A 23,180-nucleotide genomic window follows, 5' to 3' on the forward strand; every position below is an offset into this window, starting at 1 on the left:
GGTGTAATTGTACTATTTCGCTACAAGATGTCCCCGCTGAGTCCTTCCTATTCGCATACAATAAGTATGCTATAGGAAGTAATGTGTTGGTACACTGTAACTAGGGAAGTGACGAGGCATCAATGGATGCTTGCGATCACGGTGGCTTTTGGGGAAGATGAATGAATGGGAACTTAGTTCCCATACATAAATCTAATGATTGGTGGTGGTAAACCATGGAAATCTGTGAGCGGGAGGAAGCTCGGTGGCTCTATTTAAGATTGAACACTGTTTTTGAACTAAAATAGTGTTCATTCTCGGCAGACATGTACAGATTAGATAAGGGGACTTTTGTCCCCTGCAGCCAATCCTCGTTGCCAGTAGAGTTGTCCCGAACGGTTCGGCCTCGAACATATTCGCACGAACATTGGTGGTTTGCGTTCGTGTCTAGAGATAATCGGAACAGGCGATTTCCCGGAATCCGGAATTTCTGCGGTAACAAAATTTTGTAACCGATACATTCCGGCGGATCCCCGCGGTATTCCGCATTCCGGCGGAACCATTTCCACAATGTTAAAGGGAACATAATGGATGTTTCCTTTTAAACAAATACCAGTTCCCTGGCAGTCCTGCTGATAACTTTGGCTTTAGTGGTGGCTGAATCACAATCTTGATTACAATTTTTTTTGGAGCAGCAGGAGTTGTAGGCCATGAGACTTTGAGGTGGTTCCACGGCAGTCATCACAATTTTTTTGGGAGCAGCAGGAGTTGTCGTAGGCCATGGGGCCTAGAGGTGGTTTCACGGCGGTCATCACAATTTGTTTTGGAGCAGCAGGAGTTGTCATAGGCCATGGGACCTAGAGGTGGTTTCACAGCAGTCATCATTTTTTTTTTGGAGCAGCAGGAGTTGTCGTAGGCCATGGGACCTAGAAGTAATTCCACAGCAGTCATCACAATTTTTTGGGGAGCAGCAGGAGTTGTCGTAGGACATGGGACCTAGAGGTGGTTTCACAGCAGTCATAATTTTTTTTGGGGAGCAGCAGGAGTTATCGTAGGCCATGGGACCTAGAGGTGGTTTCACGGCGGTCATCACAATTTTTTTTTGGAGCAGTAGGAGTTGTCATAGGCCATGGGACTTAGAGGTGGTTTCACAGCAGTCATTTTAATTTTTTTTTTGGAGAAGCAGGAGTTGTCGTAGGCCATGGGACCTAGAGGTAATTCCACGGCAGTCATCACAATTTTTTGGGGAGCAGCAGGCGTTGTCGTAGGACATGGGACCTAGAGGTGGTTTCACAGCAGTCATAATTTTTTTTGGGGGAGCAGCAGGAGTTGTCGTAGGCCATGAGACCTAGAGGTGGTTTCACGGCGGTCATCACAATTTTTTTGGGGAGCAGCAGGAGATGCCATAGGCCATGGGACCTAGAGGTGGTTCCACGGCAGTTATCACAATTTTTTTTTTGGAGCAGCAGGAGTTGTCATAGGCTATGGGACCTATAGGTGGTTTCACAGCAGTCATTATAAATTTTTGGGGGAGCAGCAGGAGATGCCGTAGGCCATGGGACCTAGTGGTGGTTTCATGGCGGTCATCACAATTTTTGTTTGGAGCAGCAGGAGTTGTCGTAGGCCATGGGACCTAGAGGTGGTTCCACAGCAGTCATTACAGCAAAATTTTAATTTAGTCTGTCCAATCTTCATCGTGAAACAGTGAGAGGGGCCTTGTAATTATCACTGATCCAGGACTCGTTCATTTTTATGAACATTAGTATGTCCACATTGTCGTGGACAGACGGGTCCGTTGGTCGGTGACCACCCCACCTGCAGCACTAAATACTCGCTCAGAAAGAACACTGGCGGCGGGGCATGCAAGAACCTCCAGTTCATACTGAGCGAGTTCAGGCCAGGTATCCAGTTGTTTTGTCCAATACTCCATGGGGTCATCATTACTCTCCATATTGTCTGGAGCACTGGCCGACCCCAAGTAGTCATTCACCATACGGGCCAGCCGCTGGTGGTGACTACTTTGCCCGCTGGTGGTACTGCTGCTAGAACGAGTATCTGGCATTGGCTGATAAAATTCCTTCAACATACTCAGCAGGTTCACAAATTGGCTATTGGTGCTGCTGCTGGGAGTGGGACCACCAGACCTTTGCGGAGTATGATGAGGCTTGGTAGCTTGGGCCCGGGATACAGGTGCAGGAAACGCATCTTCTACCGAACGAAGAAGGGCATCCCGGATTTGGCTCATCCTGGCATCTGCTTGGGAGGGGGGTATGAACTGCCACATTTTCCCCTTGCACCGGGGATCTAAGTTGGTGGCCACCCACATGTCGAGCCTTGATTTTAGAGTATTAATCTCGGGGTCCTTATGGAGGCACTGGATCATATGCGCAGCCATAGGGAAGAGATGTCTGCCATGAATTACCTCTTCCTTGCTGTCAGAACTGTCATCATGCTCCAGCTCCACATCATCAGAATCTTCTTCCCACCCCCGGACAATGGGCTCTTCCGCTTCCACAAGCTCTGCCTCCTCATCCAGGACTTGAGCATGCTCACTCACTCCCCCACTTGACTGACCAATGTTCAGTAGGGCTTCCTTACCATGTCCGAGCACTTTGTCAAGAGCCTTGTCCAGCATGAAGATAATAGGGAGCACTTCTGATATGCTGCAGTGCTCCTCACTGACCAATTTTGTTGCCTGCTCAAACGGCTCCAACACTTTACACACCTGTCTAATCAGCTGCCACTGGTCCCCAGTAATGTAGTCCAGTGGCCCTGTTCTGGAGGAAGATGACCGAGACAGGTATAGCCTGACCGCCATTCACTGCTCCCACAATCTCTCCAGCATGTGGAGGGAGGAGTTCCACCCAGTCGGACAATCAGAAATAAGCCTGTGCTGCGGCAGGCTATGTCGGCGCTGCAGCAGTTTCAAGGCCGCCGCGGCGGTTGCTGAGCGACAGATGTGGGCTGACACTTTTTGTGCTGAGGCCACAGCGTCCTTCAACCCATCAAACGTTTGTACAAATTCCTGCACTCTTAGGTTGAAGACGTGGGCCAAGCAAGGTAAGTGAGTGTAGCGACCTTCAGAAATGGCGGCTAGCATGTTGGCACCATTATCAGACACCACTACACCTGTGTTCAGTTTTCGGGGGAAAAGCCACTGCCGAATCTGATCCTGTAAGGCTGCAAGGATTACAGATCCGGTTTGCCTGTTCTCATCCATGGATTCGAGTTTCAGCACTGCTTGGCATCGATGGTGCTGCAGACCAGTGTAGGAGATGGACCACTTGCTGGGAGGCTCAGCAATGGCAGACTGGCCTTGGACAGAACAGGTAGCAGAGGGAAGTAGAACATGCCTCCCCTTCAACCCATGTGGTGGCACCACCAGCTGAGCTGCCCCAGATCTTCCACCCTCCTTAGCAGCACCATGGATGGTGACTCAATGGGCGATAAAAGTTAGATCCTTTCCCTGCTCATGCCTGCTGCTCCAGCCATCCATAGTGAAGTGCACCTTGCCACTGACAGCGTGATCCATAGACCAGACGACACACTCCACAATGTGCTGGTGAAGGGCAGGGATAGCATTCCTGGCAAGATAATGGCGGCTGGGGATGCGCCATTGTGGAGCAACACTGTTCATGAGTCTGCGGAAGGGGGCACAGCCCACAAACTGGTAGGACAGCAGCTGTTGGCCCAACAGCCTTGCCAGGAGCACATTATTTTTCACAACAAACGGATCAGTTGCAGGGAGCATCCGCTTCCTCTGCAACATTTCTGGCACAGAGGCCTGACGCTGGAACACTGGTGATTCAGAGGAAACCAACAAGGGTGATGATGAGGTGCTTGCCGAGGTCTGGAGTCCTCTTCCAGCCTGGCATGCAGAGGGATTTGAACTAGAATGGGACTGAGCAGGTTGGATAGGGACAGGATGAGTAGAAAAAGAAGAGGAGGGGCCTGTTGCTGCTGCTTTTCCTCCACCCATCTTATTGTAATTCTTTACATATTCAAACTCCCGTCTGTGGTGGTTGTGCAGATGGCTTATCAGCCCTGAAGTTCCAAATCCGGTGCTCGATTTGCCTCTGCTCACCGATTTACGGCTCACAGAACAGACTGCCCTGGATTCATCCTCTTCCAGAACAGTAAAATAATTCCATGCAGGGGACATGCGTGCACGTGAAGCAGTGGTGCGACCTGTTCTAGCAGGTCGATGCTCAGCATTGGACTGGTGGGTACTGACAGACGGGAAAGCACTTGCAGGCTGCTGGCCAACCGTCTGCTCCGTTTCTCCATGCTGCTCATGCCTGCTAGTGCCTAACTCACCAGATGGCAACCACGGTGGATCAGCCACCTCATCATCCAAAACATCATCCAGTTCAACCAAATCACTGGAACCCATAAGTGACTCTTCTGGACCCTCCAGCTGGCCATGAAACACCTCTGTACTTGACTGGTGGTGATGTAGATTGGTGGTGACACAAGCTCCCAGTTGTGATGGATTACTACTGGATGAAGAAAACACAAGGGCCATTTCTGTCACCACAGAACCCACCACTTCTTGGGACCTTGGTCCCATGGTCTCCTCCAATGCCTCCTCCCAATCCTTCTGCACATCTTTCTCATAGGTGTGCTTTAATTCTGGAGGAGAGTACTGGGAGGAAGCAACCTCGTCAAGCGAAGCGGTCGGGTTCTGGTCATGAGGAACCTGAGGAACCTGGCCACTACTGGTGCTGCTGCCCCTAGCTTCAAGTTCCTCAGACTGGGTAGAGGGTTCCTGATCTAAATAATCAATAACTCTGTTTGCCTGCTGCTCTGTCAAAATTTTCCTGCGTGTGAACAGAGGGAAGGCATCTCTGACCAGGGGGGAACGCTTCCTGCTGCAGCTGCCGCTGCCACCCTCGACCTGATCACGTACACCGTGATCCACCAACACCACCATCACTCCATTTTCTTTTAGGAGTGGCAGGAAATTGCTGCTGCTCTCGCTCCATTCAGTGTTGCCAACCTTTCACGTTATTTTTTTACTGACAAATACCTAGAAATGTACTGACAAAGGATTTTTTTTACTGACAAAATCCCCTGCGCCGCGCTACGTGCCGAAAAGTGGGCGTGGTCATGCACCGGCATGGTCATGGGTGGGGGCGAATATACATGACTTTAGTAGTGCTGTAAAAGGTCTGCAGGGGAAGTTTGAGCTCTGCCATGGTGTCCCTCTCCCCCCCCCCCCCCCCCCCAAAAAAAAATACATGTAATCTTACAGCATTTCACCAAAAATCCACGTAATCTGGCAGAGGTTCTTCCAAAATACAGATAATATGGCAGTGGTAACCTAAAAATAGATATTGTCAGTCACAGCGATTCCCCCAACACACACATAATCTGGCAGCAGTTCCCCAAAATACACTTAATTTGACAGCAGTGGTTCCCCAAAAATAGGTAGCCGGGTCTATAGGTGTCCCCAGAATAGGTGGCCAGGGGTAGAGATGTCCCCAGAACAGGTAGCCAGGGGTAGAGATGTCCCCAGAACAGGTAGACAGGGGTAGAGATGTCCCCAGAACAGGCAGCCAGATGTCCCCAGAACAGGCAGCCAGATGTCCCCAGAACAGGTAGCCAGATGTCCCCAGAACAGGTAGCCAGATGTCCCCAGAACAGGGAGCAAGATGTCCCCAGAACAGGAAGCCAGATGTCCCCAGAACAGGTGGCCAAGTGTAGAGATCTCTCCAGAACAGGTAGCCAGGTGTCCCCCCAGCAGGAGGGGAGCAGTGCAGAGAAGAGGGAGCGATCATGGGCACAGCGGTGGGGAAGGGGGGACGTCTCTTCCCCCTTCCCTCACCTTAGGGCTCCCCCTCCCTCGCTCCCCCCTCCAGGTACACTTTAAACTTCAGATCCCTCTCATATGTCCTTTACTGCCCAGAACTCCATTCTGAGCACAGTTCTGCCGCCATTCCACCCCTTCCCTTCTCGACCAGGCTCCCTTTCCAAGTTGTTCTCTCTCCAGGATTATCCTTTTGGCAATATCCTATTGGCTAACCCCTTGCTGCTACTCCCTTCCAGTCTGCCAGTACCCTAACCTAGGATCCCTGCCTGTCAGCCTATGTCATCCATCACTAGTTCCCAGCCTGTCTTTCCCTGCCTTTCACTCCCCAGCTGGAGACTACCTATCCTTATCCCAGCACTGTTAGTCTCCCTGCTCCACTTCCCCCCCCCCCCCCCCGCCTGCCAGTTCCCCTCTGGGAACTTACTCCAGCTACAGCAGTATCATATGGATTCCCCTGCCTGCCTGCTCCTCTCTGGGAACTCCTCCTGTCAGCCAGCTGTTTACCGGGGTTTCCTCCAGCCTATCCAGTCCCCTCCTGGGTTTCTAGCCTGTCAGCTCCCTTCTCAGAGGTTACGCGAGACTGTCAGTTTCTCCGGGACTTACCCTGTCAGTCAATACGGTCCAGGAATCTGTTGCTGTCAGCTCCTTAACTTGAATTTCCCCTGCCTGTCCGCAGCCCTTCAGTCTGCTCCCTTCACGGATTTCCCCTGCCTGTCCGCTTCCCTCCTGGGAACAACTCCAGTCAGTATCCTTCATGGGATTCCCTTTTGGTTAGGACTTATTGCTCAGCCAGTCCCGTCTAGCCTGGCCTGGCCTGATAGCTCAACGGTCTGCTCTGCTTGTGACCTCTCCTATCCCGTCAGGTACCCTCTATTCTTCCTGTCACTGGTGCGGTAGTCCTGGGGGTCGTGACCTGGCAAGCACCAGGCAGCAAAGTAGTCTGCCACCCACTAGGAGTGATGGCCCATAATCGCCCTGGAGGTGCTTGACCCTTGATACCAGTGATGGGATCAATAGAACCTCAATGGTTTGAAAGAACCCCTACAGCTAGGTTGCATATTACGAGTAGATGTGTTATTCAGTGAATATGACTAGTTCTAATGTTTGTAGCTATGCAGTATCTTGGGGGGGGGGGGGAGGCAGAGCTGGGTATAGTTTAGTTGGACTTGTTACAGGATCAAGATAATGCTGTATATTGTGAATTTATTCATAGAGCCTATTTGTACATTATGACTATTACCTTGGTAAACAAAATGTGATTTGCTGAATTGTTTAGCAATTTATGCAATCTGTAGTCTTAGACTTTGTGTTTGAATTCATGCTCTTAGCTGCCATTTATGTACATCACCACTCTGTTATGTAATGCATTTATCCTGAGAATGTGTTATATGCTTGATACTATCATTTTTTTTTTATAAAAATGTTTTATAAAAAAAAGTACACCTGAAGTGAGAGGAATATGAAGGCTGCCACATTTATTTCCTCTTAAACTATTCCAATTGCCTGGTAGTCCTGTGTCTGAATCACACACCTGAAATAAACTGTGTGGTCAGTCAGATTTTAGTCAGTGCACCTGATCTGCATGCTAGTTCAGGGTCTATGGCTAAGAGTGTTTTATAGACAGAGGCTCAGCAGGACAGCCAGACAATTTGCATTGTTTAAAAGGAAGTAAATATGTTAGCCTCCGTATTCCTTTCAGTTCAGGTGTGATTTAGAAGGAAATATATATGGCATTGGCAGCCTCTATATCCCTCTCTCTCAAGGTCACTTCAAACCGGGAATAATGGAGGCTCACTGGCTAGGAACAACAGATTATAAAATTATATTTAAAATTTAAAATGCCAAGATTAAAATGAAATAGTGTTCCAACTGGAAGACCTGATCTCGGCAGATGAAATTTGTTAAGCTATTAAGCAGCTCAAACTGGGCAAACATCCAGCGGCAACTGGTCTCTGTTCACAATACTAAAAACAATTGCTGGACTTCCAGTTCTGCACTTTGAACGCATTTAATATCTTGGCTTGAGGAGAGACTATGACTGCACATGTTTAAGCATGCAGGGATCAGACCAACTTTGTGAGAGCTACAGTCTCATATCACATTTCAGTGTGAACATAATGCAGCTTCATCACTCTGCCCTATCATCCTACCACTTATATGAACCTGGGTGGGGCTAAAGAGGGGGGCTACATACTGTAAGTCAGGGGTGCCCACACTTTTTCAGCTTGTGAGCTACTTAAAAAGATAGTGAGCAATAGTGACACTGTCTCTGCGAAATGCTTGAATCTCTGTGCCGATCAATTAGGGCCTTTATTCACAGACATATTCAAAGCATCTCTAGAACTTTCAATTGTTCCTGCCTGTTTTAAAATCTCAACTATTGTACCAATTCCAAAAAAAACCAAAAAACCTACATGCTTAAATGATTACAGGCCTGTTGCCCTGACATCATTGGTCATGAAAGCATTTGAAAAACTGGTAATGACTTATCTGAAATCCATCACAGATCCCCTGCTGGACTCTTTGCAATTTGCCTACAGGCCTAATAGATCCGCAGGTGATGCCGTGAACATGTGTATGCATTATGTACTACAACATCTAGACACCCCAGGAACCTACACCAGGATTTTATTCATAGATCACAGCTCCGCATTTAATACCATAATTCCATCACTGCTACACAGCAAGCTCTCCCAGCTACACATACCTGCATCCATCTGCAAATGGATAACCGATTTCTTAACCGACAGAAGACAGCGTGTTAGACTTGGTAAACTCACATCAAGCTCTCTGACAGTCAGTACTGGTGCACCCCAGGGCTGTGTGCTTTCCCCACTGCTTTACTCACTTTACACCAATGACTGCATCTCCACAGATCCATCTGTTAACCGGTTCAGCACCGCAGTCCGAAAATCTCATGCATCCGAGCAACATTCACCTCCCATTCATTCACCTATAACTTTATTGCTACTTATCACAATGAATTGATCTATATCTTGTTTTTTCCGCCACTAATTAGGCTTTCTTTGGGTATTACATTTTGCTAAGAATTATTTTTTTCTAAATCTATTTTAACAGGAAGATTAAGAAAGAAATGAAAAAAAATTCATTATTTCTCAGTTTTTGGCCATTATAGTTTGAAATTAATATACGCTACCATAATTAAAACTCATGTATTTTATTTGCCCATCTGTCCCAGTTATTACACCGTTTAAATGATGTCCCTATCACAATTTATGGTGCCGATATTTCATTTAGAAATAAAGGTGTATTTTTTCAATTTGCGTCCATCACTATTTATAAGCTTATAATTTTAAATAATATAATAACATATTCTCTCGATCTCGCATCCAGGAACTAAAATGCTGGGGAGAAGTTTCCTGGGGGCCGAAATACCGCGTTCTCTGGAGAGAAAGCGTCGGTATTTCTGCGGGGAAGTTAGATCGGTGAATGGGAATTATATTCCCATTCACTGATCGGGGAGCTAGCGGCGGGCAGCGGGGGCGCGCCCGATCGTGCGCACCAGCTGGCGGCAGCAGCAGTGCCTATCTGGACGAGGAAGCTCGTCCAGATAGGCCGAACTGGTTAAAGGAATACTTAAAGAGACTCCGTAACAAAAATTGCATCCTGTTTTTTATCATCCTACATGTTCCAAAAGCTATTCTAATGTGTTCTGGCTAACTGCAGCACTTTCTACTATGACAGTCTCTGTAATAAATCAATGTATCTTTCCCCTGTCAGACTTGTCGGCCTGTGTCTGGAAGGCTGCCAAGTTCTTCAGTGTTGTGGTTCTGCTATGAACTCACCCTTTCTGGCCCCTCTATGCACACTGCCTGTGTATTATTTAGATAAGAGAGAAGAGAGAAGCTGCTCTAATCAGCTGGATAAATCGTCCTCTGAGCTGGCTGGGCTCTCACATACTGAGGAATTACAAACAAGGGCAAAGCTGTTTGCAGGAAGAAAAGAGCAGCCTGAAACTTCAGTGCATGGGGGAAAGAAACACACAAATGATCTCTTGAGATTCAAAAGGAATGCTGTATACAGCCTGCTTATGTATGGATGTATTTTCTATGTGTGGACATACTGTACATCAACCTACTTCCTGTTTTGGTGGCCATTTTGTTTGTTTACAAACAAACTTTTTAAAACTGTTTTTACCACTTTTAATGCGGCGAAGAGCGGCGAAATTGTGACAGAGGGTAATAGGAGATGTCCCATAACGCACTGGTATGTTTTGTGTGATTTTAACAATACAGATTCTCTTTAAGTGAAAAAAAATAGTTTTTACTCACCTGGGGCATCCCTCAGCCCCCTGAAGCTGTATGGTGCCCTCGCAGCCCTGCTCTGATCACCCTGTCCCCGCCGACGGCTACTTCCGGGTTCGGCGACAGCCGCCGACAGGCTGGGAACGAGAGTGATTCTCCGCGTTCCCAGCCGCTATATCACCCTCTATGCTGCTATAGCGTATATATATATATATATACACTATAGCAGCATAGAGGGTGATATAGCGGCTGGGAACGCGGAGAATCACTTGCGTTCCCAGCCTGTCGGCGGCTGTCGCCGAACCCGGAAGTAGGCGCGGGGACAGGACAATCGGAGCGGGGCTGCGAGGGCACCATACAGCTTCAGGGGGCTGAGGGATGCCCTGGGTGAGTAAAAATCTTTTTTTTTTTCACTTAAGTATTCCTTTAAGGTTCTGAAGTTTGCAGACGACACAACAGTAGTTGGTCTCATACAAAATGGTGACGAGTCTGCATACAGGCATGTGGTGGAACAGCTTTCCTCCTGGTGCAGCAGCAACAACTTGGAACTAAACGCTCTCAAAACTATGGAGATGATAATAGACTTTAGGAGATCTCCCCCCAAGCACCTCCCCTTAACCATAAATGGATCCATAATAACTCAGGTAGAGTCATTCAAGTTTCTTGGGTCCACGATCTCAAAAGACCTAAAATGGGACAACAACACTGCCACTATTGTCAAGAAAGCGCAACAGAGGTTGTACCATCTACGACAGCTGAAAGTGTTTGGCCTACCTCAACATCTAATGGTGCAGTTCTACACTGCAATCATCGAATCCACCATAACATCATCTATGACTGTATGGTTCGGCTCCTGCTCAGAATTAGAAAAGGGGAGGCTGCAGCGCATCATCCAATCAGTGGAAAGGATAATTGGCTGTAGCTTTGCAGGATCTTTACGCTAGCAGGTGCAGAAAGAGAGCGACCAAAATTGCCTCTGACCCCTCTCACCCAGCTCCCTCCATCTTCCAGCGCATGCCTTCAGGAGTAAGATTCCGGTCAATCGCTACCAAAACCTCTAGACACAGGAACAGCTTTTTTCCTCAAGCGGTAGCCATACTTAATGCTGAACCATGTTAGAGCTGCTAGGACTTGAAAGTAATCAGCACAGAACTGAAAATGAACAATTCTCACATTGCTTTCTGCCACTATACTTATAATGTCCTTGACTTGTAATATACACATTGTCTGTCCTTGTATTGTTTTTGTTTGGGTTTGTTAAGCAACTGCCAAGACAAATTCCTTGTAGGTGCAAACTTACTTGGCGAAAATAAATTGATTCTGATTCTGATCCACCACCAATCCCCCCCCCCCCAAAAAAAAATTACATATATACATATATATCCACCACAGAGGTAGAGATAGCCATTCCCCCCAGCACAGAAAGCCAAATCATGCACAAAATATTGGTAGCCTCCTCCCCAGCATAGACAGCCAAATCATGCTCCCAGTATTACTAGCCTCCTCCCCAGCATAGACAACCATATTGTGCCCCCAGTATTAGTCTGCCCCCCTCCCCCAGCACAGACAGATTGTGTCCACGTGTTGGCAGCCCCCTCCAGAATAATAGACAGAGGTGTTCCCAGTATTAGCAGCCCCCATTAGGAGCTCCTCACACTCTACGTCCTGCTAAAGGGGAATGGCCACATTGCTGCCTGTGTACTGCCTGAAGGGGAGGAGATTCTGTGCACGTCTCACAGCCTGGAGGGAGGAGACACTGTCTCACCAGTTGCTCCTCTCCCCTTCAGCTGCACCTCTCCCTTCTCCTCACTGATGCAACTAGGCATCAAATTCTGAAAATCGCGGCTACACAGTGGTAGCAAATTTTGACAGCCCTGGCTACGCGGCAGGAAAATTTGACAGGATGTGGTCACGCGGCTGCGATCTACTAAGCAGGTGGTCACGATCTACTGGAAGATCCCGATTGACCTACTGGGCACCCCTTCTGTAAGTATTACATAAGTTGAGCACCACAACTTGAATGCTGCATGATTTGCCTCTGCAGTCAGAACTTCAAAGGAACAGCAGATGAGGAGGGAAAAGAGAGCTGGATGAGCTGAGCAGCTGCATTCAATATAGACTGGAGTGATGCAAGTCTGTTATAATTGGTAGACCACAGAGCAGGGTATTACAGTAGTCTAGAGATTATAAGGTGATGCACTAGTATTTTAGTAGTGTCCTGAGTGACAAAGGGATAAATGTGAGATACTGTATGTTACTGAGTTGAAGATAAAAGTAGGTGGTTTGAGAGTCAATGGCCTCAATTCACTAAAATCATGCTGGAGATAATAAAGCAAGAGAAAACTTGCTACCACACAGTGAGAGAGTTATCTTATCTCTTCATTCCTTAAGTTACCTTCTCTGTAGTTAAGTTACCTCCTCTGTAGTTATTTTCACATGCAGTTAATTAACAGCGTGCCTTTAACTTTAGAATTCTGGAGTTATTTTAAATGATTGAAGAGTTAACTTAAAGACAGGAGAGTTAACTTTAGGTTTGCCTGAGGTAAACTGTTTCCTGAATACTACATGCCGTATTACCATAGTGATAACTCTAGAAACGTTATAAATACAGGAGATAAGCTTAGCGAATTGAGGCCAATGTGTGGGATCAATGAGAAGGAAATCAAATTTTACTTCTAAGCAATGGGCTTGGGGAACTGAACTGATAGTAGTGTTATTGACAAATTGTTAAATAAAGCAGAGAGGGTGGAAAGATTATTTCTTTTTTACTCGTGTTAAGTCAGTAATCAAGAGGTCATGAAAGAAGATACAGCAGACAGGCAGTCAGGAATGTGTAAGAAAAGGCAAATAAGGTCTGGATCAGAGAGATATAATTATGTGACAAACACAGAAGTGGTATTTAAAACCCATTGAATGTATTGACTTGTCAAGGCTGTGCATATGTAAAAAAAAAAAAAAAGATGACCAAGGAAAGAGCCCTCAGGTACCCCTTTAGAGCACATAGAGTAGAGGCATGATTTGAATAAGAAACTTTCCAGAGAGTTGGGAGAGTGGAGTGAAGGCCATTAGAGATAACAGTAACGAAGAAGCCACCATGGATTTTGTCAATTTTATCAGTAAAGTATGTTGCAATTCCTTCAACATGTATGCAGGGAGAAAGAAAGGGGTGAGCGGCAGAGAGAAGAATTAAAAATTGGTAAACAATTGCTTTTGTTTTGTGGAAGAGTGAATACAGTGTAACAGTAATCTGCTTTGCAAATGAGAGTATACACATACAGTTGTTTATAAAGCAGAAAGTCATCTATGGTGTTGCTTTCTCTCCAACACTGCTCAGCTACTCTGAAGTTCATATTCAGTCTAAGACTGAAGTGACAGAACTGTGGTTATATGTAGCTGCAGTGGCAGGATCAATGAAGTACAGCAAAGAGAGGAGAGATTATTCAGCAACAGAGAGAGAGAGAGTGCAGGGTTAGGCTGTGATAGTTTCTGTGAAAATGTGTGCATACCCATGTTGGGGGCGATAGGAAAAGAGTGGGAGCAGAACAAAGAATAGTACAGAACAAAGATCAATAAATATGAGATTGGATGTGTGGCCATTAGTGTGAGTACGTAATTAAGTATGAATGTCATGAATAATCAAAAATAGAAGGTTTTGTAATCAACAGCAGCAAATTCTTAATAATGAAACAATTTTGAACAATACAAATGTAATAAACAGTGCTTGTAATAAAAATACAAGCTTAACATAGTCCTATACTAGTGTTTGGTAAAAACTGTTTACACTAATGTCAAAAGCATTTGCTTTTTTTCTGGTTTCCCTTGTTAGTGTAATTTTTACACTGAATTATGATTACTGATCTTTTAACAAAAATGTAATAACATGCAAGGAAATTGACATTTTCTTTTTATTTAAATATTTATTTATTTATTTAAATGTATCCAACAGCCACATCAACTATGACAGAGTATAACATATGTGCCTGGAAAGAGTTACCAAATGATTTCTAAAGGTTCCGAATCTGATGAATCATGGTGTGAGCCATTAAACTTGCATGGTTAAGACTGTAAAAATGGGTGAATCTAGCCTGGAGTAAGTCTTCCAGAATGACTCAAATGTAATGCAACAACTCATTCGGGGAGTAACAAAACTTCTCAGAAGAACATCCAAAACACAGAAAGTCTTTTCCTGTCTCGGCTAAGGGTAGTATTCATAATTCCACAACAAGAAACAGACTGGGCTAAAAAAGGATTCATGGCATGCAGGCTATTATACAGTGGATTTCACATTTCCAAAAATCACACCTGAATTATTTCCAAACCTTCTTTGATAATATTCTGTGGATAGCAAGGTCATAAATGGAACCGCACTAATACAAATTCCACTCTGTTTAGCTTAGTAAAAACACACAGTAATCACCTTTATATCAGCAGTCAAACTTGGTGAACATACTGTAATGGCATGGAGATGATATGCTGCCTTGGAAACTTGCCATTAATGAAGAAACCATGAATTCAGCATTTTATCTGTGGGGAGAAAAGTTTGTACTCACCTTCACAGTGATTGACACTCTGGTACCTGCTGTTCTTTTTCATTGATCCGGTCTTTTCCTCTCCCATTTACAAAAATGTATCATTTGCAAACCCTGTGACGGTACTTTAAATCTCAGCCTCAATATTAATAATAATAAAATTAAAAAAGTTAGTCCCAAAATCAATTCTTTGGGTGCGTCACAAGTTGACTAGGTCCCATATGCAATTAATTTTTTTCTCCAGAGTTTTCTTCTAGGAGTTAATTTTTCATCTTCTCTTTAAAGAGACTCTGTAACAACATTTTCATCCTTATTTCTTCTATCCTATAAGTTCCTATGCCTGCTCTAATGTGGTCTGGCTTACTGCAGCCTTTCCTACTTGCACAGTGGTTGTGTTATCTCTGTTATATGATCTAATCTTCTCTCCTCTGTCGGGTCTGTCGGGCTCAGGCAGTCTGGCTGGAATGTGCTGTGCTGCTTGTGATTGGATAGAAGCTATACACACCCTCTCCAGGCCCCCTGCAAGCTATGTGTGACTCACACACTCTGCTTACTTGAGCCTACCACAAGCTTTTAGCAGCTATGTCTTTTGTTTGTAAACACTGCCTAAAACTGGTAATTACAAGCCAGGTTTGCAGCAGAGAGTGGCAGAAACAGCACAGAGGGGCCCAGAAGAACATAATGAATAGAATGGTATGCTTTTTATTGTAAGAATTTTAGAGTACAGATTCTCTTTAAAATAACGTTTAATAACTGCAACTGAAAAAGTATCAAAACGTAGGTGAAAAATTACTTTCAAAATTATTTTGAATACATTCTTGCTTGCTGGTGGTTTAAAAGGCATTTTACTAGCAAGGTGTGAAAATATCACCTAGAAGAAAACTCAGGAAAAAATGAATTGCATATGGGCCTGAAAGTCATTGATCACAACTTTCTGAAAACCAGTTTCCCATGCAATGCAACCATCACATGTAAAAAAAAAAAATATTTTGTAACATCCAAACATATTATGCCTATAGCCAATTTATTTGTCTAAATATCTACAAAACTCTTCATAACAGGTAGACATTCTTGGGATAATCTGGCTTTGATAAATTCATGTTGGGTATTGTTTATGATAATATATTTCAATAAATTGCCTCTCATAAACCTCCCAAAATGTATGTTCCCATACTAAAAGTTAAACTTACAAGTCTAAAAGTAAGTGGGTAAATATCTTGATCTCGGTTTAAACATTGGTACTACATTCACTTTATGTCATTCTGTTGGCACCATGCCAGTATTTAAAGATCTTCCATAATGGCCTAGAAATGAAAGTATTTGTGGGTGTATTTTGTTTAGATTTCGTTTGTGTAATGCTTGGGGGTCATACTTTGACCACCCAGAGCAACAAGGCTGGTAGCTGAATAATGGAAGAGGCTACACAGGCTGCCCAGAGCAACTGCAGCTCTGGGCTTCCGATATTGCTACAAATAAAACGCAATGGCAGCGCAGTGCGATGTTGCGCTGCCTTAGCGATTTCAAGCATTCAGACAGGTACAAGACAGGACTATAGATTGGAGCGTAACTAGACAAGTAAGACACAATGGCAGCGCAGTGCGATGTTGCGCTGCCTTAGCGATAGCAAGTATTCAGACAGGTACAAGACAGGACTATAGATTGGAGCGTAACTAGACAAGTAAGACACAATGGCAGCGCAGTGCGATGTTGCGCTGCCTTAGCGATAGCAAGTATTCAGACAGGTACAAGACAGGACTATAGATTGGAGCGTAACTAGTAGCAACCGCAGCTCACAGTCACGTCCACAGAAGCAGAGCAAGCAGGCTAACAACAGTCACCAGCAAGCATCCACCCAGGCAAGACTACAGGATAGAGCATAACTAATAGCAACCACAGACTAAAGTTACGTTCCCAGAAACTAGAGTAGCAGGAATACTACCAGTCACCAACGTGGTGATGGCAGAACCCAAGCTATCAGGATAATGGACTTCACTGACTCACCGCGGATGAATGCGAACGTCCCTCAAGCATGGAACTAGGCAATACACAATAATACAGAAAAATAACAAACGGCTCAACTAACGGATAGATATATATTAGCAAGTCTGCATATATATTTATCAAGAAACTAGCTAAAGCACAAGTAATAGGGTCGCATTGAACTACAATAACAGAACTATACAGAGTAACAAGGTGCCCAGCAGACCAGCGTACTGACCGCTATGACGAGCAGGGTCTAAAATGGGAGCCAGACTTTTAAACCGGCATCAGCCAATGGATGCAAGCATGCAAATTTCCACACAGCAGAATGGTAATCACTCAATCCTGAGCTGGCTTGATTACCATTTGCTAGCTGGCTGTGAATGCAAAGGACTCCGATAAGAAATACATGCAGTATTATGTACCAACATGCATGCAGGAGGATCCAGGGCTATCTGGCCGCAGCTCAGCTGCAACAAGCAATTGGTGGAATGATGACAGCATCCTGAGCTGTCCAGAACTGCAGAGCGATTGCAAATGACAATGAGACTTATTGCGAATGCACAACCGAATGCAAGCAGATAAGCCAGAACTGTCTGTTTGCAGCTCCACTGCAATGGACAGTATACACTACAGGAGGGATCCTTACAGTGTGTCTAAAGGTGTTGAATGTTAAGGTACATACACACGTCGGATTTTTCCAAAGGACCGGTCGTTTAAATGTCTGTACACAAAAATGTGTAGGTGGGTCAGAGTGGGCAATCTCTCAGGGCCATTTTCTCATTTTCTTTCTTTCCTGGCAACTACCTGCCTCAACTTTCTTATGTTTTTTACTAAACACTTAATTTCCCTCCCATTTTGAGTTCAAGTACTGAATATCCACCCATATGTAAATCCCGGACCTGCCAAGTCCGTATTGGACTAATAATTGTATTATCACACTCATATGTTTAGGATGGTTATTATAGGCACAGGATGGAATAAGCTCCACATTTGTTTACTGGCTGAATATGGAATGTATTTTAACTAAGTTGCTCTTTGCTCACCTTACTGTAGTAGAACCCAATGTTTGCACCTATTCTTATACAACTTAGATAAAATATTGGAAACATAGTAAAGTAGTGGCACCAGATCAATTTTTGTCAGTTTGGTTCTCCTTTTTATATTGTATTCCTCATAACTCTCAACAATAATAAAACAATACTTTCAGATTTTTATTTTCTAAATGTTTTGCTGCTTGTATACTTCTTTTTTACCTTTAGTAAAGAGCCATATAGAGTTTGTGTATGGTATTTTGTGATTATTAGAGATGGCTCGAACCTCCGATTTTAGGTTCGCAAACCTTTTGAACGCGAACTTTCACAAAAAGTCGAGTTCGCATGAACTTCACAAACCGCAACAGACTTCAATGGGCAGGTGAACTTTCAAAACTACAAACACTAATTCTGGCCACAGAAGTGATGAAAAAGATGTTTTAAGGGGTCTAACACCTGGAGGGGGACATGGCGTAGTGGGATACACGCCAAAAGTCCCGTGGAACATTACAGATTTGACGCACAGCAAGGTTTTAAGGGCAGAAATCACATTGCATTGCTAAATTGGAGGCATAAAGTGCTTTAAAATCTTGCGTGTGTATACATCAATCAGGTAGTATAATTAGTGTACTGCTTCACACTGACAGACCAAACTCACTGTGTAACGCACCTCAAACAGCTGTTTGTGTAGTGATGGCCATGCTGGACTGGTGCGCACCATGGCGAGAGTGCAGGCGATTGGTTTTTCAAGTCCATATGGTCGAGCTGAGGTAGCTCAATGACAGAACAACAGCGACTATCCAGCTGATCAAATTGGTCTGTCCACAATGAAGCAATGACCTTATTATTTTGGGTCAGGTGTCCCCCCCAACACACTCATATAGCCGGTCATTGCTTCATTGTAATACGCAAGCCCCTTCACCGCAACAAGGTAACGATCATGAAGGGGAATTGACACATGTACATGCCTTTTGTTTTGTTGTTGTAGCTGCAGTGCAGACAGAAAAATTAGGCAGGCATGTACACGCACCAGAAAAATTATTAAAGCGGCCGCTGCTATATATGTAGCTGTGTGGGGACCGGCTTAGTCTTGGGGCAGGCAGTCACACGGCGCGCAGGCAGAGATGCTGTGTGTGGGGACTGACTTAGTCTTCGGGCAGGCCTTACCGTGCTTTGCAGACCAGTCCTCCATGGTCAGATGGACCCTTGACCCAACCCTGTGTGCCAGAGATGACACCACTTGCCTTTCAACGTCACAATACAGTTTGGGTATAGCCTTTTTTGAGAAATAATTGCGGCCTGGTATCTTCCACTGCGGTGTGTGGCTTTGCTTTTGTGTGCTTCTTTTCCTCAGGGGGTCATCCCATTGCAGTTTGTGCTTTTTCATCATGTGCCTTCGTAAAGCAGTTGTCCCTACGCGGGTCTTGGTCTTTCCACGGCTCAATTTTTGGTGGCAGAGAGTGCAGATGGCATTGCTCTTATCTGGGGCAGACACACAAATACATTTCCACACCGCTGAGCCCTGGGATGATGACACTTTGGTGATGGCTGCCAACTGAGTGTTAACCACCTGAGCGGTATGGACATGCTTGTCCATACCGCCGCATGGGATCGCATGGCCCCGGGTGTTTTTTTTTTTTTTAAACATAATTGTTTTAGATCATGTAGCTAGCACTTGGCTAGCTACGTGTTGCCCCCGATCGCCGCCGCCACCCTCTGATGCCTCCCGATCGCCGCCCTTATACATACCTCCCCCCGGAACCAGCGATGGTGCAGCCTCTCCAATAGCCTTCAGGCGTCGCTATAGGGAGGATCGGGCCTGCACATGACGTCATGACGTCGATGACGTCAGACGTCATGTCCGATCGTCGCCGTAGCGCCGACAGAAGCTTTTCGGGGAAGTTGCGGTTCTTGCAGGATTGCGGCTTGGTAAATATAGCCGGCGGCGATCGGAGGGACTAGAGCGGTGCCGGGGGACTTGGGGCACATTTGTAGCTAGCCTAGTGATAGCTACACTATTTAAAATACATTTAAAACAAAAAATTGCCTCCCGTGGCCGCGTGGCCGCAGCAATTGAACGCCAGGGAGGTTAAGAGAGGTGCCAGAATCAGAGCAGGAGGAGGAAGATATGTCACACTTCCGTGCGGAAGCTGAGGAAGATGAGGTGTTCTATGTTAAATAGTCAACTACGTCCTGACAATATTGGGGGTTGATGGCACGTGCCTTCTTCTGAACACTGTACTTTGGTCAATGGCCGCACTAAATCACGACAGCACGACCTTGAACAGACCTGTGGGGTGGCCTGCCTCTGGCTTTGCCTTTGCCTGTTGTTTTGTCTATATTGGGGGGATGAAGTGAAAGGTATGCACTGACTTGACTAATACAATGTGCCTTCACACAGATGCAGTGAAAGGTACTGACTGCCAGTATAATACAGTGTGCAGTCACACAGATGCAGTGAAAGGTATACACTGACTGCTGTATAATGATGAGATGAATACACTTGAAATCCTATAGCGAGAATCTGTTATGGAGGGCAAGTCTGCCATCCATTCAAGTGAACGGTATGCACTGACTGGTATATTGCAATGCGCAGTCACACAGGTGCCGTGAAAAGGTATGTGTGAAGAATAGCGGAGCCGCCGCCGCGCAGGGCAGCATGGCGGCGGCCTCCGCTTCCCAGCCGGCGGTTTCTGAATCTCATACGGAGCCGCCGGCGCAGAGCAGGGCAGGCACCGCCGCGGCTGATAGTATGGCGGCGGGTCCTGCTACTCAGTCGGCGGACTTCGGTGTGCGGGCGTGACCGGGGACCTGGCCTCTCTGAAGTTCAGAGGCAGAGGGTCATGCGCACGCGCACGAGGCGGCAGGATATTTATTCCTTGAGAAGACGGGTCAGCTGATCCGGCGATCAGCTGACCTCAGCCAGCCAATCACATGCTGACTTCAGGTCCAGCCCCCGCTGGTGGAACTGAGCTCTTGCATTTAAGCCCACAGATGTCATTTTCTCACTGTCTGCTGTCGTGAATACTTAGGTGTAAACGCTCAGACCTTAGCTCAGTTCCCGGGTGTTGATATCAAGGACGTCACACCTCAGTTTAGGATTGTATTGCATATTTATCTGTGTTTTGACTTTGGCTATCCCTGACTACTCTTTACTCTTCTCGATTTTGTACCTTTGCCTATCTGATTCTTAGTTGCCGACCCTGCCTGTTAAACGGACTCTGAATCAGCCCTCTGTTCTTGTACTGCTGCCGTCTCTCTGTTGCCAAACCTTTGCCTGTCTGACCTTTCTCTTTTCCCCAGTGGAACGTCTCCCACTGGTGGGATATCTCTGAGGCTTGCCTTTCCGAGACGCCTGCCCTAGCAGACGATTACTGCCAGGGGCTGAGATCCCAATCTTTACCTGGGCCGAGGATCTCACACACAGGGTTCCCATTCAGAGGTAACCACACCTCTGAGGAATCACCGTGTGGTGGATATTTCCACAATCTTGTATATTGTACAGTGTTGATTGTCATTTTTTCTGCTACCGTATCCAGAGGTTAGTCGCACTTGCATTATTGGTGATTCTGCAGATCATCAATAATCGGGTGACATCTGCATTATTGGTGATACTGTAGATCACTAATAATCAGATCCTCTCTGCTTACTGACACCGATCATTACAGAATGCACTAACTGCTGGTATATAAAACAGCGTGCGGTCACACAGATGCAATGAAAGGTATGCAGTGACTGCTGGTACAACAATGTGCAGTCACACAGGTGCAGTGAAAATGGATGCAGTGACTGATGATAGAACAATGTGCAGTCACACAGGTGCAGTGAAAGGTATGCAGTGACTGCTGATAGAACAATGTGCAGTCACACAGGTGCAGTGAAAGGTATGCAGTGACTGCTGGTAGAATAATGTGCAGTCACACAGGTGCAGTGAAAGGTATGCAGTGACTACTGGTAGAACAATGTGCAGTCATACAGATGCAGTGAAAATGGATGCACTGACTGCTGGTATATAAAACAGCATGCGGTCACACAGATGCAGTGAAAGGTATGCAGTGACTGGTATTATAATACAATGTGCAGCAGTCACACAGGTGCAGTGAAAAGTATGCAATGGCTGGTATATAAAACAGCGTGCTGTCGCACAGATGCAGTGAAAGGTATGCATTGACTGCTGGTAGAACAATGTGCAGTCACACAGGTGCAGTGAAAGGTATGCAGTGACTGCTGGTAGAACAATGTGCAGTCACACAGGTGCAGTGAAAGGTATGCAGTGACTGCTGGTAGAACAATGTGCAGTCACACAGGTGCAGTGAAAGGTATGCAGTGACTGCTGGTAGAACAATGTGCAGTCACACAGGTGCAGTGAAAATGGATGCACTGACTGCTGATATATAAAACAGCATGCGGTCACACAGGTGCAGTGAAAGGTATGCAGTGACTGGTATTATAATACAATGTGCAGCAGTCACACAGGTGCAGTGAAAAGGTAGGCACAGAATGTGCTGGGCCTGGCACAGTATAGCAATTAGCAAGGGCCAGCTGTGACAGACAGGGCTGTATATGCAGTGTCAGTGGGACACACACAAAAAAAAAAAAAAACATCACAAGAATATTGGTTCTCAAAAGAGCTGTTTTAGGGTGCTTTTCAGCAATAAATATCAGCAAGGAGCAAGCTGACAGACCTCCTATCGCTTTCCCTATCTCTCCAATGTCTCTCCCTTCTCTCACTAATACAGCAGCACACAAAGTGAGAAAATGGCAGACGCTGCTGCCTTATATGAAGGGGGGGAGGGCTCCAGGAGGGAGTGCAGCCTGCTTGGCTGCCATGTGTCTGCTGACTGTGATGTAGAGGGTCAAAGTTTAGCCCAATGATGTAGTATAGGGGCTGGTCGAACTCGCATAAAGTTCGTGTTTCGGTGCTAACCCGCGTTGTTTGCGCAAACAAGTTCACATGCGAACCGTCCGGGCCATCTCTAGTGATTATTGCCTAGTGTGCATTTGACTGTGCAGGACTAAGAAAATGCACAGCTGAACACATGATATAACCCAAATCCAAGTTGTATACAATTTGCATTAGGTCAGGCCAGGACATGAACAGGTAGCTCAGCTCATCTGTACATACCTGTACATCTTTTGTGATGTATCATTTTACTGGAGGAAGGGAGGAGGAAAGGGTCCTGAGCTTTGACATACAAGCCATAGCCATATAACATCAAATGATCAGTGCCTGGACAGCTGGATAGGGTGGAAACCGGGTAAGAGGCACCCAATAGAGTGATACACTTTTGTGGGTATTTAAAATAATGGTAAGAAAAATACAAGAGGCGGCTTACTTCAAGAAGGATGACTAAGCTTGAGTTAACAAACCATAATTTATTTGCATGACGCAATACAATGCATTTCGTGAGCTACAAACTAACTTCATCAGGTCAATATATACGTGTGCATGTAGCTCAAGACATGTGTTATCTTGAGAAGCAACCTATCCACAGTGGGGCCTTTCAACTACCTGAGTGCAGGATTGGTGTTCCCCACATGCGAAGGTGGTTGCTGTCCAGCAACCCAGGTTTGGGAGTAC

The 23,180-nt window shown here is 45.7% G+C and overlaps 1 protein-coding gene and 1 long non-coding RNA gene across 6 annotated transcripts in view; one reads left to right on the forward strand and one right to left on the reverse strand.

The window, feature by feature from the left end:
• SUGCT (succinyl-CoA:glutarate-CoA transferase) overlaps positions 1 to 23,180 on the reverse strand; it is a 1,486,943-nt gene that overhangs the window by 601,274 nt on the left and 862,489 nt on the right. The gene's annotated exons all lie outside the window — the stretch shown is intronic.
• The window catches only part of LOC137518477 (uncharacterized), a 138,489-nt gene that overhangs the window by 12,904 nt on the left and 102,405 nt on the right, over positions 1 to 23,180 (forward strand). The window lies entirely within an intron of this gene.

The sequence above is a fragment of the Hyperolius riggenbachi genome, chromosome 5, assembly GCF_040937935.1.
Source record: "Hyperolius riggenbachi isolate aHypRig1 chromosome 5, aHypRig1.pri, whole genome shotgun sequence".
Taxonomy (NCBI): Eukaryota; Metazoa; Chordata; class Amphibia; order Anura; family Hyperoliidae; genus Hyperolius; species Hyperolius riggenbachi.